The 12,929-nt window shown below is 43.5% G+C and overlaps 1 pseudogene across 1 annotated transcript; it reads left to right on the plus strand.

Moving 5' to 3' along the window:
* Positions 1 to 2,074: 2,074 nt before the first annotated feature.
* Positions 2,075 to 11,349, plus strand: LOC104605005 (cysteine-rich receptor-like protein kinase 10; annotated as a pseudogene). Its single transcript, XR_016080913.1, has 7 exons — positions 2,075 to 3,619; positions 3,922 to 4,056; positions 4,282 to 4,403; positions 4,498 to 4,710; positions 4,832 to 5,069; positions 10,880 to 11,030; positions 11,113 to 11,349. The product of XR_016080913.1 is annotated as a cysteine-rich receptor-like protein kinase 10 (transcript).
* Positions 11,350 to 12,929: the final 1,580 nt, after the last annotated feature.

The raw sequence follows: 12,929 nt of genomic DNA on the forward strand, positions 1-12,929 counted from the left end.
AATCATTTAACAACTTACCTAATAGTGACAAAGTAAAGTGAAGACAACTCTGTAATTCAAGGCAGCCAGGTCATGAAGATCAAACAAGCACAAAATATTGGGGAAAGCAACTACTCTTATTGATAAAAAAAATCTTTAGTAATGTTCAAACAATGTGAGACACACAGACCCCAAGATCTTACAAGAGCATAAAAGCCCTCGGAACAGTTAAGAGAATCAACACCACCACAAACTCCTCGACCAAGCTAGGAAGCAGGCTACTCGTCACCGCCAGCATCACACTGAGCCTCCTTGTCATCTTCTACTTCAAACCCCTCTTCGTCGTCTTCCTCCTCCTTTTCTGGGGTCAAAGGTTCCTGATCCACCTACTTGACGAGCTTGAGTGGGACCATCCCTGAAGTGACAGAGCTGACATCGAGGTCAGGAAACAGAGACTTGAGGTAACGGAAACACAGTTTAATCCCCCTCTTCATCGAAGGGATACCATCCTTCGCTCGCAGTGTCTTATACGCGGGAGACTTCAAGTAAGAGGCAACAGCCTCCTCCCTAGCTTGCTCAGCTCCTGAGCACTCCTTTTGAGAACACTTTGACCTCACCTCTGTCAACTTGCGCTGCAAGCCCAGATTCATTTGATACAGGCGTTGACGCTCCACGTGCTCCCCCATCGAGTCCAGCTTGGGCTTCTGCACCTCGGGCATTGAGCAGACTGATGTTGATCTACAAACTAGCTCACTCCTTTTGATTGGAGTGGGCACGATCCAGCAAGGCCTAGCCTTAAGAGTTCACCTACAAAAGGAAAAATAGAAGTAAGATACCAGACATCTGACCCACCTATCCAGCTCTAGCCCACCAGCACAAGCATCAGCTTGGCCAAAAAATCCTCAATTCTAACAAGTTCATGGATGAGCCGCTGAACAATGTCCCATAGCTTATCATCCTTGCATTCAGCAACCTTCTGGGGACTACTGTACCAGGCGGTATCGCAATCCCAACCACCTACCTTTTCAAGGAAAAAGAATCGTTGCCTCCAATCCCTAATTTTGTTTGGGAAGTTGAAGATTTTCCTTCCACTACGGAAAGGAAGATAGAAGCAAAAAGGGCCCAAAACTCTTTCCATGTGCACCAAAGTTGAGAGGGCCTCAATGCTTAGAGGAAAGCCACGATGATGAAACAAGCTGATCAACCCGACCAGTGTTCTAACCCCGTTAGGGGCGAGCTGACCCAGAGACACACGGTAGCGCCTCAGAACTGCGATAATAAAAGGATGGAGGGGGAAGCGGAGACCAGCCGCCAAACACTCCTCATAAACACATAGACCCTCGTGAACATGCTCCCGAGGATAGTTACTAGGACCAGGAGCGATCCATTGGTACTCATCTGGGATCTCGTACCTATGGCACAATTCTACTATTTCTTCCTTGACAACTGGGTGCCCCCAAACGAACCCATTGCAGCTTCAACTTCTTCTCGCTTGACAATTAAAGCCCCATAAAAAAAGGTCTCGGAAGACTCCTCACTAGAGGAACTAGACTCCTCCTTTGACCCACTACAACAAACTCTATTTTTGATAGAACTTTGAGACATGTTAAGAGATTGGAGGAAGTACTCACCAGAAAATGCTAAGAGGGACTCGAAACAACAGCCACCGAACCCAGCAAAGGAAGAAACTACAACTCGCCTGCGGAAAACGGAGCTCACATTAGCAAAATAGTGACAAAACCCCAAAACACTAGCCGCCAACCTTTCTCTAAAAGAATCCAAGAACAGTGATGGACTGGGGACCTCAAGGGACTCCATATTTAAAGCTTGCAGAGGAGAGATCAGTGACCTAGATTAGAAGTTAAATTGACAAGAGCACACCTCCCATGATCCGATAGCACTTGCACCTGACAAGCTAGTGACAGTTAAGAAACTGCGTGCGCACTGACCCTGACAGCGTGCTAGTTTCAAAAATTTAAAATGAGGGCGCCCCCTTTTGAAATTCAAAAAACCCACCTGTGCACGCAAAATCATGCTAATCACGATAGAACATCTTGGAGGAGAGCAAAGCCGAACCAGACGAACTGAACTTTACTAGGCCATAAGGGCAAGCTGAACCAGCGATTAGAGCGAGCCAACCCAAAATGCCCCAAACACTTCTACTCTCTTCGCTATCTAGGTAGTGACTCGAGAGTGGAGGCATTTTGGTCACCCCATACAATTATTGAAATGTGGACGCTGTTAATAGCACCGTGTCCAACTCAACAAGACAACTCGATAGACTGACATGTGGCAGTCCAGAGCAGGTACGCGGTCGAGCTGAGGCGAGCTCAGCCGGCCGACAACTACAACTCACCCCAAAACCGTTCTGCATCCTGTGCTCACGTAAACATCGTTACCATGGCTATAGGAGCAGCTCGCCAAACCATATAGCACAAGACCCACGGACAACCTGTAACTGTTGCGTGAATCTAGTAACTGACTAACCAGTATACCCCAAACTGCGGAAACAGCTCCGCAGAAGACTCAGAGACATTGCCTGATGGCAACTAAACCTCAGATAGCTACGAAAGGACCCCGGGATCACTCTAAAAGGTATGTGCACATAAGATCTCACTCTCCCTTGCATTCTCTCTAAGACCTACTCACTGACTTAAGCATCAGAGTGTCCTCTTGGGTAAAACATACCTAAGCACTCTAACCCATCTTTCATACAGCATCTCTCAGCTCGGGATTGTCAAGACTGAATTCAGTTGGAGCCACCTCATCAGACACGAGGGAGAGAGCGAATTTTGCTTCATCACATGGTATCAGAGCAATAGTAACATTATAGTCGGATTCTTTTTCATTCATGGTGTCCAATTAAACACAAACCTTTGTAAACTCAGTGGCAACCTCATCCACTCCTGCAACTATTGTGAGTTATTTGTCATTGGTCATCTCAAACATTACAACTCTTATCAATCTTGAAAGTATGAACTACCTCCTTGGGAAGTGCCTCTTTGAACCCATTTTTTGTTGCCACCGTTTGATGTCTATTATCGATAGCTCATGCCTGACACGACACCAACGCTCACCTCAACTATTAGAGTACGATCCCATGGAGATAGTGTCACTCTAGAGGAACTATTTGATCACCTTATTTGTGAAGGATTATCTCTTTTAGAAGAAAATCTAACCCGGAAAGTTGCAATTATTTGGTATGACGAGTGTCTGTTACGCTATTCCAACCACTCATTCTTCTCTATCATGGACGAGGAACCGTCGTTTATTTTGTTGAATTCACAGAACAACTCGAACCCTGGGAAATTCAATAAGCTGGGCAAGCTTGCAACTGAGGTGGTCTCTTCTGCTAGCAAGTTTACCACTTTAGAGACCAACTATACGAGTTTCCAAACTTTGTATTGCCTTGCTCAGTGCACGCCGGATTTATCAGGGAACGACTGCAACCAATGTCTCAGAGATGCCATCTCCCTTTTCCCTATTTGTTGCAGTGGAGCGGTAGGAGCAAGGGTTGTTCGACCTAGCTGTAATGTGAGGTACGAGGTGTATCCTTTCTACCGGATCACTGCTTCAGTGCCTGCTCCATCACCTATTCCTCTTTCCCTTCCGGCTCCGAGTAATAGAACTGTCGCTTCAGGTAAACTCTTTGAACTTTTGATTCTCAATTCAGCAATTATCTGCTTTTTTCTTTTTCTTTTCTATTAAGAAAAATTCATTCAATACGGTATCCAAAAACAGGGGAGTTATACCCGCGGAAACTGTCCACTCCAAACCAGATGTTCATATTAAAATTTACTTGATTAGCGTTAATAGTTCTATCTCCTTTGGTCTTTTCGGGATGGGTTTGGTGTTAGCATAACCTCTCTCCAACATAGCAAACTTCAATGCTTATCAGTGTATATGTTCTGTATATGAACATCTTTTTTCCCTTTAATGCAGGAAAAGATGAAAAAACTTCAATTGGAACAGTTGTAGCTATTGTTATACCAGTCATTATCGCAATGTTGCTTTTATCCACCTTTGGCTATTGTTGGCTAAGTAAGAAGAAAAGGAAGAAAATCACTGGGGAGAAACGTCAACCTTTTTTTAAAGATCTACTCTGCTTGATTGTTTAAAGTTCAAGCTGGGTAATCATGCTCCATGTTTTGAGGACAAGAAAAAACAAAATCTGTTCTTAATTAGTTAGTGTGTTTTTTAGAATGATTGATTAACCCAACAATCTCTGCTTTCTTGGAGGCTTAATTACCAATGTATCCGTCCGTGTTACACTCTTATCATTTCGTCTTCGCCTTGGTGTAGTGGGGGATGGAAGTAGGAATGCTGAGGCACTGCAATTTAACTTGAGTACAGTCGCTGCGGCTACAAACAACTTCTCTGATGCTAATAAGATTGGTGAAGGTGGATTTGGAAGCGCTTACAAGGTAAGAATTTACAACACATACAGAGTGAGAGCACTAAAATTTCACGTGTGGAGAGATGAGAGAGTTAAATTTATTATTTATGACAAATTCCCAGGGTAAATTTCCCAACGGGCAAGAAATTGCTGTGAAAAGGCTCTCTAAAAACTCTGGGCAAGGTGCAGTGGAATTTAAGAATGAGGTCATGTTGGTTGCCAAGCTCCAACACAGGAATCTCGTTAGGCTCTTGGGGTTTCGCTTGGAAGGAGAAGAGAAAATACTCATCTATATGAGTATGTTGTCAACAAAAGCCTCGACCACTTCCTATTTGGTTTGGCCCTTGAACTCTTATATTTGAACAATAATTCATTACATTCCGTTTTGAGCTTTTTGAATTTTAATCTCAAAATACATTAATATTTTGACAAATTAATTATTTGTGTGAATTATAGGTCCTGATGAACATGCACGCTTGGATTGGCCAACCCGTTACAAGATCATAGAAGGGACTGCTCGAGGGCTTCTCTATCTTCATGAAGATTCTCGGCTGAAGATTGTTCATCGCGATCTTAAAGCTAGTAATATCTTGTTAGATGGTGATATGAATTCCAAAATATCTGATTTTGGGATGGCAAGAATTTTTCAAGTGGACCAAAGTCGAGCAAACATAGACAGAATAGTTGGAATATTGGGAAATCCTCATCTTATCTTCATGCGTGTATTTGGGAAGTCGGCATCTATTGGGAAACCTCATGCATGTATCTCTACTTGGTAGTTCCCTACGCGTCTTTAGCTAGTTGTAGTTTCCTACAACTGAATTACTGAATCTCCTAAATTGTATATATACAATTGTATCTTGCATAATAAATACATATTTTTCCACAAAGACTTGGTTTTCTCATGGTATCAGAGCTAGATTGTGGCAGCGGCAGATCTGGACTCTTTTTTGTCTGAACCAGAGCAGCGGCAGCGAAACTGAGTGGCAACATTCTTCTTCTTCCAATCCCTCGAAGCTGACTGATTCATCGTCCCCATCTCTGAGACAGTAACCAGAGTTTGGCTTCAGATTCTATGAAATCCAGAGAGAGTTTTGTCATCTTCAACACGGACTGTTCTCTCTCTTCTGTTTTCAGGAGGACTTCTTTGACCCTGCCTTCTAGACCATATGATTTCCACAGTACGACGAAGTATGGTCGAGATTGATAGATCCTATGCCGAAGCATGAAGCGGAGTGTTTGATTTGGTTTTCATGAACTGAAAACTAGTTCGGGCCGGTTGATGGTTCCTGTTGTGTATTCTGCCGGTCGATCGATATATCCTCTGGAATATGATCCTGTTGCGTAGGCCCTTGGGTTTTCTTGGATTCTTCTGCAAGGAACCGTGTTTGGTTTTCATGAAATGAAAACTAGTTCGGGTCGGTTGATGGTTCCTGTTGTGTATTCTGCCGGTCGATCGATATATCCTCCGGAATCTGATCCTGTTGTGTAGGTTCTGCCGGTCGATTGATATATCCTCTGGAATCTGATCCTGTTGCATAGGCCCTTGGGTTTTCTTGGATTCTTCTGCAAGGAACCGTGGCCTCACTTGTTTCGCAAACCTCATCCGGAGTTCGACGAACCCCAGAAGTTGGGAGGATTCGCGCGACTGTCGTAATCTCTAATTACCTCGTGTAGAGCACACCAAACACACTACCTGAAGGCGATTGTTGCTCGTCGACCAGTGAACTAGAAGGTGTATCGATAGACTTTCCACCATGTCCGGCGGAGATGAAGATAGCAGAAAAAGTGCGGGGAAGGACACGGTCTTCTTCTCGCCATACTACTTGCATCCATCTAACAACCCTAGAATAATTATCTCACATGTCCAATTGAAAGGCGAAAACTATGAGGAATGGGCGAGATCTATGAGAAACACCCTCAGAGCAAAGAGAAAGCTCGGGTTCGTTGACGGAACGTTGGGTAAACCAACGGATGACTCGACCGACATCGAAGATTGGTGGATGGTGAACTCAATGCTGGTTGCATGGATTTTTAATACTATCGAACCAACCTTGCGATCTACCATGTCGTATACAGAAAGCGTGAAAGACTTATGGGAGGATCTGCGACAGAGATTTTCTATCGGGAATGGACCTCGGGTCCATCAATTGAAGGCTGATTTGGCTGCTTGTAAACAACGAGGACAAGCAGTAATGGCTTACTACAGGAAACTGAAGGTCATGTGGGACGAACTGGTAGATTATGAATCAGTACCCGCATGTCGTGGTGGTAGTTGCAGCTGCAATATTACGACCGTACTTGAAAAGAAGCAAGAAGAAGAGAGGGTACATCAGTTCTTGATGAGCCTGGACGATACACAATATGGCATTGTGTGTTCGAATATTTTGAGCATGGAGCCGTTGCCGAGTTTGAACCGTGACTATGCGATTGTCATTCAAGAGGAAAGGCATTAAAATATAGCCAAGAGAAAAGAAGAACGAAGTGATGCCGTAGGATTTGCGGTACACACTGGTGCGAAAGTAGCTGCTGCGCATACGAAAGATAAAAACGTGAGTTGTACACACTGTGGAAAATCTGGACATGAAGCAAAGGACTACTTTCAGGTCATCGGATATCCAGAATGGTGTGGAGATAGACCGCGCTCAACCGGGAAGGGAGCAGGTCGTGGGCGAGGTGGTTCGAGCATGAGTACCGACAGACATGGACGAGGGAACAATGCAAGAGCAAACGCTGCCCAAGCTGCGGCGAGTGAGACTGGAGGACAGAAGGCCGGAACCACGAATGATCATGATCATAGCGGATTTCCTGGGCTGAGTGGAGATCAATGGACAACACTTCTTAATATTCTAAATTCTCACAAATCTGGTGGAACATAACGACTTTCTGGTAAGAAAAATTCTACTGATTGGATAATTGATTCTGGGGCGTCGCACCATATGACTGGAGAAATTGATTTATTGATGAATGTACGGAATATTACACCGTGTCCGGTGGGACTTCCCAATGGGAAGAAAACCACTGTAGTGAAGGAAGGGACTTTACATTTGGGAGGAAATATTTATTTACATCATGTGCTTTTTGTACCGAGAATGAACTGCACCCTTATTTCTGTAGCAAAATTATTGCAAGAGATAAATTGTACTGTCACTTTTACTGACAAGCTGTGTGTGATACAGGACCAAACCTCAAGGATTCTGATTGGAGCGGGTGAGCAGTGTGATGGGGTCTATCATTTTAGAGGAGCAGCACCGGTTCGGGCGAATAGAACAAGAGGAATGGATGAATGGGAGTTATGGCATCACCGATTAGGGCATCCGTCTAAACAGATATTATCTTTTCTTCCTAAAGTAGATAGATTGAATAGTAGAACTGAAGGAGATAAGCCATGTGATGTTTGTTACAGAGCAAAACAAACACGGGAAATTTTTCCTAAAAGTAAACATAAGGCTGATGATTGTTTTTCTCTAATTCATTGTGATAGATGGGGCGCTTATAAAGTACCTGCTTCTTGTGGTGCCGTTTACTTTCTAACCATTGTTGATGATTACTCTCGTGCTGTGTGGGTTTACTTGTTACTTGAAAAAAGTAAAGTAGTACCTATTATTGAGAAATTTTGTGCCATGGAAGAACGTCAATTTGGCAAGCAAGTCAGAACTGTTCGAAGTGATAATGGAACAGAATTTAAAAGCTTGAAATCATACTTTGAGACTCATGGCATTCTGCATCAAACTTCGTGTGTTGGGACACCTCAACAAAATGGACGGGTGGAGAGAAAACACAGGCATATCTTGAATGTTGCGAGAGCACTGAGATTTCAAGCAGGCTTGCCCATTTGTTTTTGGGGAGAATGCGTCTTAACCACTGGATACTTAATAAACAGGACACCTTCCTCTGTACTTGGCGGGAAGACTCCATATGAGGTAATGTTTGGGATGCCACCTCAATACGAGGAAATGAGAGTATTTGGCTGTCTCTTCTATCTCGAGACAAAGATAAGTTTGGAGAAAGGAGTAGGAAGTGTGTTTTTGTAGATTATCCCTACGGAAAGAAAGGTTGGCGCGTATATGATGTTGAAAGATGTGAATATTTTGTCTCCCGTGATGTAGTCTTCTATGAGAATGTATGTCCATATGCTACTAATTTAAAAGCAACTCTGGAAGACAACCCTGCCCCAGCCATTGCACCAATTGATGCCGTGGTTGATGATGATGTTTTTCATAGCCACAGAGGAAATAAAGACAAGGGGAGTGACGCGGCCGAAATCTGTGGTAGGGGGAGCCTTGAAAATATTGATGATGGAAGAGAGGAGGAGAAAGGAGATAAAGAGGGGGTGCAGGAAGTGGAAATCAGTGGCGGTGAGGACGGAATTAGTGTGAATCCAGCACCACAAACAGCACCAGAAGAGCAACTTGGTAGGGGACATCGACATTGCACACCATCTATTTTGTTAAAGCCCTACGTAACCTACACTGCTCAGTGTTTGAAGGACCTCATTCACACTCAAGCCAACTCTGAATCAAAGTCCTCATGTACAACTCCCTATCCCATAGCAAATTATGTGACATGTACTAACTTCTCTGCTAGACATCAAGCTTTCTTAGATTCAGTCACTGTAGGAGCCAAGCCCACCAGCTTTTCTGAGGCAATGAGAAGTGAGAAATGGAGAAAAGCTATGAGGAAGGAAATCCAAGCTCTGGAGGATAATGGTACTTGGACATTGGAAACTCTACCTCCCGAGAAAAAGCCAATAAGGAGTAAATGGGTTTATAAGATCAAATATAATTCAGATGGGACAGTTGAATGGCATAAGGCACGCCTAGTTATTCTCGGGAATAGACAGGTTGAGGGGTTATATTACAATGAGACTTTCACTCCTGTGGCCAAAATGACAACAGTCCGAACCTTCTTAGCCGTGGCAGCCGCTAGGAACTGGGAGTTGCATCAGATGGATGTATATAATGCATTCTTACATGGGGATTTGAATGAGGAGGTATACATGCAGTTGCCATCGGGTTTCACATCTAAGGATTGAACAAGAGTGTGCAAACTGAAGAAATCTCTCTATGGATTACGTCAAGCTCCCAGATGTTGGTTCTCGAAATTGACAACAGCCTTGATACAGTTTGGGTTTGTTCAATCGTATCCTGACTACTCTTTGTTCACCTATTTCAAACACAATGTTCGTCTACACGTGCTGATATATGTTGATGACTTGATTGTTGGGGAAAATGATACTGTAGCCATTGTGAAATTCAAAGCGTATCTCAACCGATGCTTCCATATGAAAGATCTGGGTCCACTCAAATATTTCCTAGGTATTGAAGTAGCTCGTGGCCTTGAGGGAATATTTTTGTCTCAACGGAAGTATGCCCTGGACATCATCTCGGAATGTGGACTATTGGGAGCCAAACCGACATCCGTGCCCATTGAACAGAATCATCATCTTGCACTGGCAAAGGGCGCTCTAATGGAAAATCCCAGTCAGCATCTACTTAACCATCACACGACCTGAACTGTGTTATTGTATTCATATCCTAGCTCAATTCATGCAGAGTCCACAGCAAGAACATTGGGAGGCAGCTCTGCGAGTAGTGCGATATATGAAAGGATATCCTGGACAAGGTATATTGTTACGTTATGATAGCGATCTGCGTCTGTATGCTTATTGCGACTCTGATTGGGCAAGCTGCCCATTGACGCGACGTTCATTGACCGGCTATTTTGTTCTGCTGGGGTAGTCACCAGTTTCTTGGAAAACGAAAAAACAACATACTGTGTCACGCTCCTCGGCAGAAGGAGAATACCGTTCGATGGCAGCGACAAGCTGTGAGTTGAAGTGGATGAAGAAACTCCTTTTGTCCTTGGGAGTGGCGCATGATGAACCTGCGCGATTGTATTGTGATAATCAGGCGGCTCTACACATAGCCGCTAATCCAATGTTTCATGAGAGAACAAAGCATATTGAAGTCGACTGCCATTTTGTTCGCAATGAGCTACGGCATGGGAACATTGTTACTTGCCATGTTCGAACCACAGAGCAGTTGGCTGACATTTTGACGAAGGCTCTGGGAAAAGAAAAATTCGCCTATTTCCTTGGCAAATTGGGCATTCGAAATCTTCATGCGCCAATTTGAGGGGGAGTATTGGGAAATCCTCATCTTATCTTAATGCGTGTATTTGGGAAGTCGGCATGCATTGGGAAAACTCATGCATGTATCTTTAGATGTATCTTGGTAGTTCCCTATGCGTCTTTAGCTAGTTGTAGTTTCCTACTACAACTGAATTACTGAATCTCCTAAATTGTATATATACGATTGTATCTTGCATAATAAACACAGATTTTTCCACAAAGACTTGGTTTTCTCATGGAACTTAGTAAGTATATATACTGAACCTTGAATCGCTTTCCTTTCAGAGAGATTGTATGATATTACACCCACACAAACACACGTCCATTATTTGTCCAAGAATCTAGCCCAATGCCATAACTGAATATTATAGTGGCTACATGTCGCCGGAGTATGGAATGCAAGGACAATTCTCAATCAAATCGGATGTGTTCAGTTTCGGTGTATTGCTTTTGGAGATCGTAACCGGAAAGAAGAACAGCTCTTTCTATCAGTCAGAGCATAAGGAGGATCTTCTAACTTATGTAAGTCTGAACCTTATTTTCAATGCTTTTTGATGATGACTACTAGTATCTAAAGTAGTTACATGTGGACGAATTGGTAAAGGCCTGGAGACGTTGGAATGAAGGAAGAGATTGGGAGTTGGTGGATCCAGTTTTGGGAGAAGGTTTTACGAGAGATGAGGTGAGGAGATGCATTCATATTGGGTTACTGTGTGTTCAAGATGATGTAGCAGACAGACCGACCATGGCGACGGTACTTGTCATGCTCAACAGTAATACAGTCAGTACTCTTGAGTTACCTTCTCGACCAGGGTTCTTTGCTCACAATGAAATGCGCTGAGACATGGCTAGAGCTGAGAATGATGTGTTGATTACTGAGATATATCGTAGGTAGTATTAATTTGTGTCAGCTGGAGGAAGACTATCATAAATAGGCTTACATAAGCCAAAAATGGAATTTTCAATAAAACTATCATAAATAGCTTCTCGAAAACTGTTAGACAGTTTTGTATGCCCTTAGCTTCAATCAGAATGATGTACTTTATGAGTTTATTGTAAATGAATAAAGGTGCATATTTGATTCATGTTCCCCTGGTATGTTTCTGTGTAATACCCTTAAACTGGACACTTAATGAAACTCGTGTTAGTTTAGAATGTTCATAGCCTGTGGGTCGGTTTGGGGAGACCTATCCTGACAAGGCTGACACTGTGGTGCCACCAAGTCGGTTGGGGTGGCCTGTCTCAGCTGCCACGGTGAGACCCTAGGCACATACAGTGTGGGATTAATTGAATCTTTGAACTGGACCAGATTTCCAGTATTGCCCTGGACCTTGGAGATTGATGGGCAAAACTGGAAAGTTACACCCGACCCCTAGACTCGATTATGATACTGCACTAGGTGTCGGATTGGGCTGTCTTTGATATACCAATCAGTGAGATCCTTAGCAAGGGTCAAAACCTGGGTATGTTGGGACAGTCCGAGAATTCATCTGAGTGGGTTATCATAGTGACAGGATCAGCCCCTTTGTCGGACAAAGGTAATGATCGGGGATGCACTCTCACTGATGGAAACCAAGATTGCCGGCGGCCGATTTCAACCGTTGAGATTTGTTCTGCAAAATATATTTTATATAAGATATAAAATAATATATATTATGGTTTCTAAAATGTTTGCAAGAAGGTTTTAATTCCCGGGATCCATATGAGTGGAGAGTGCAACACTGTTCCTCGCAGCGGAGGGAGAGGTCCTCTCTTGTTGGGCAGTGTATGATCATTATGGGCTGAGAGGTTAAGTGTAAGACCATTGAGGATAATACCTGATGGGCTAATCTTGCATCTACCCACAGTCCCTGGGTGTTACAAGGTGGCTTGGCCCAGGGACCTCTTAGGGTAAGTGTTCGGCCTGTAGAGCCCATTTGATGGGTTTCAGGGGGTGCACTGTCTTTAACAGTGTATTCGGCCAGGCCTTGTAACAAAGGCTGGGCCGAACCCATGTGGCTGATGTGTAGATCAATGCTTGGGTCCCATGCCATACAAGGAAGCCCAACTGGGCAGCAGTTTAGAGGGTTAAGTGAGCACATAAGCTTAATGGGCCTAAAGCCCATTTTCGAACTGGGCTGTTTATTTAGGGGCGAATTCTGAAATGGATCAGCTAATAGGATTGGACTTAGACCCTATCCACTTAGAGAGTCCAAGATCTAAATAAGATTTAGATCTGGAAACCTCCTAATTAGATTAGGAGATGGCTGATCTGATCTCCAGATAAGATAAGGATTATCCCTTATCACTTAAAGGGACTTCTAACCCAAATATGATTTGGATTAGCAACTCCTAATCTGATTAGGAGCTAATCCCTTAAAGATTATAAAAGAAGAAGGGGGCGGCAGCCTTTAAACACACAACAGATTTTCTCTAGTGCTG

This window comes from Nelumbo nucifera, chromosome 1 (assembly GCF_055504915.1).
Source record: "Nelumbo nucifera cultivar China Antique chromosome 1, China Antique-T2T, whole genome shotgun sequence".
NCBI lineage: Eukaryota > Viridiplantae > Streptophyta > Magnoliopsida > Proteales > Nelumbonaceae > Nelumbo > Nelumbo nucifera.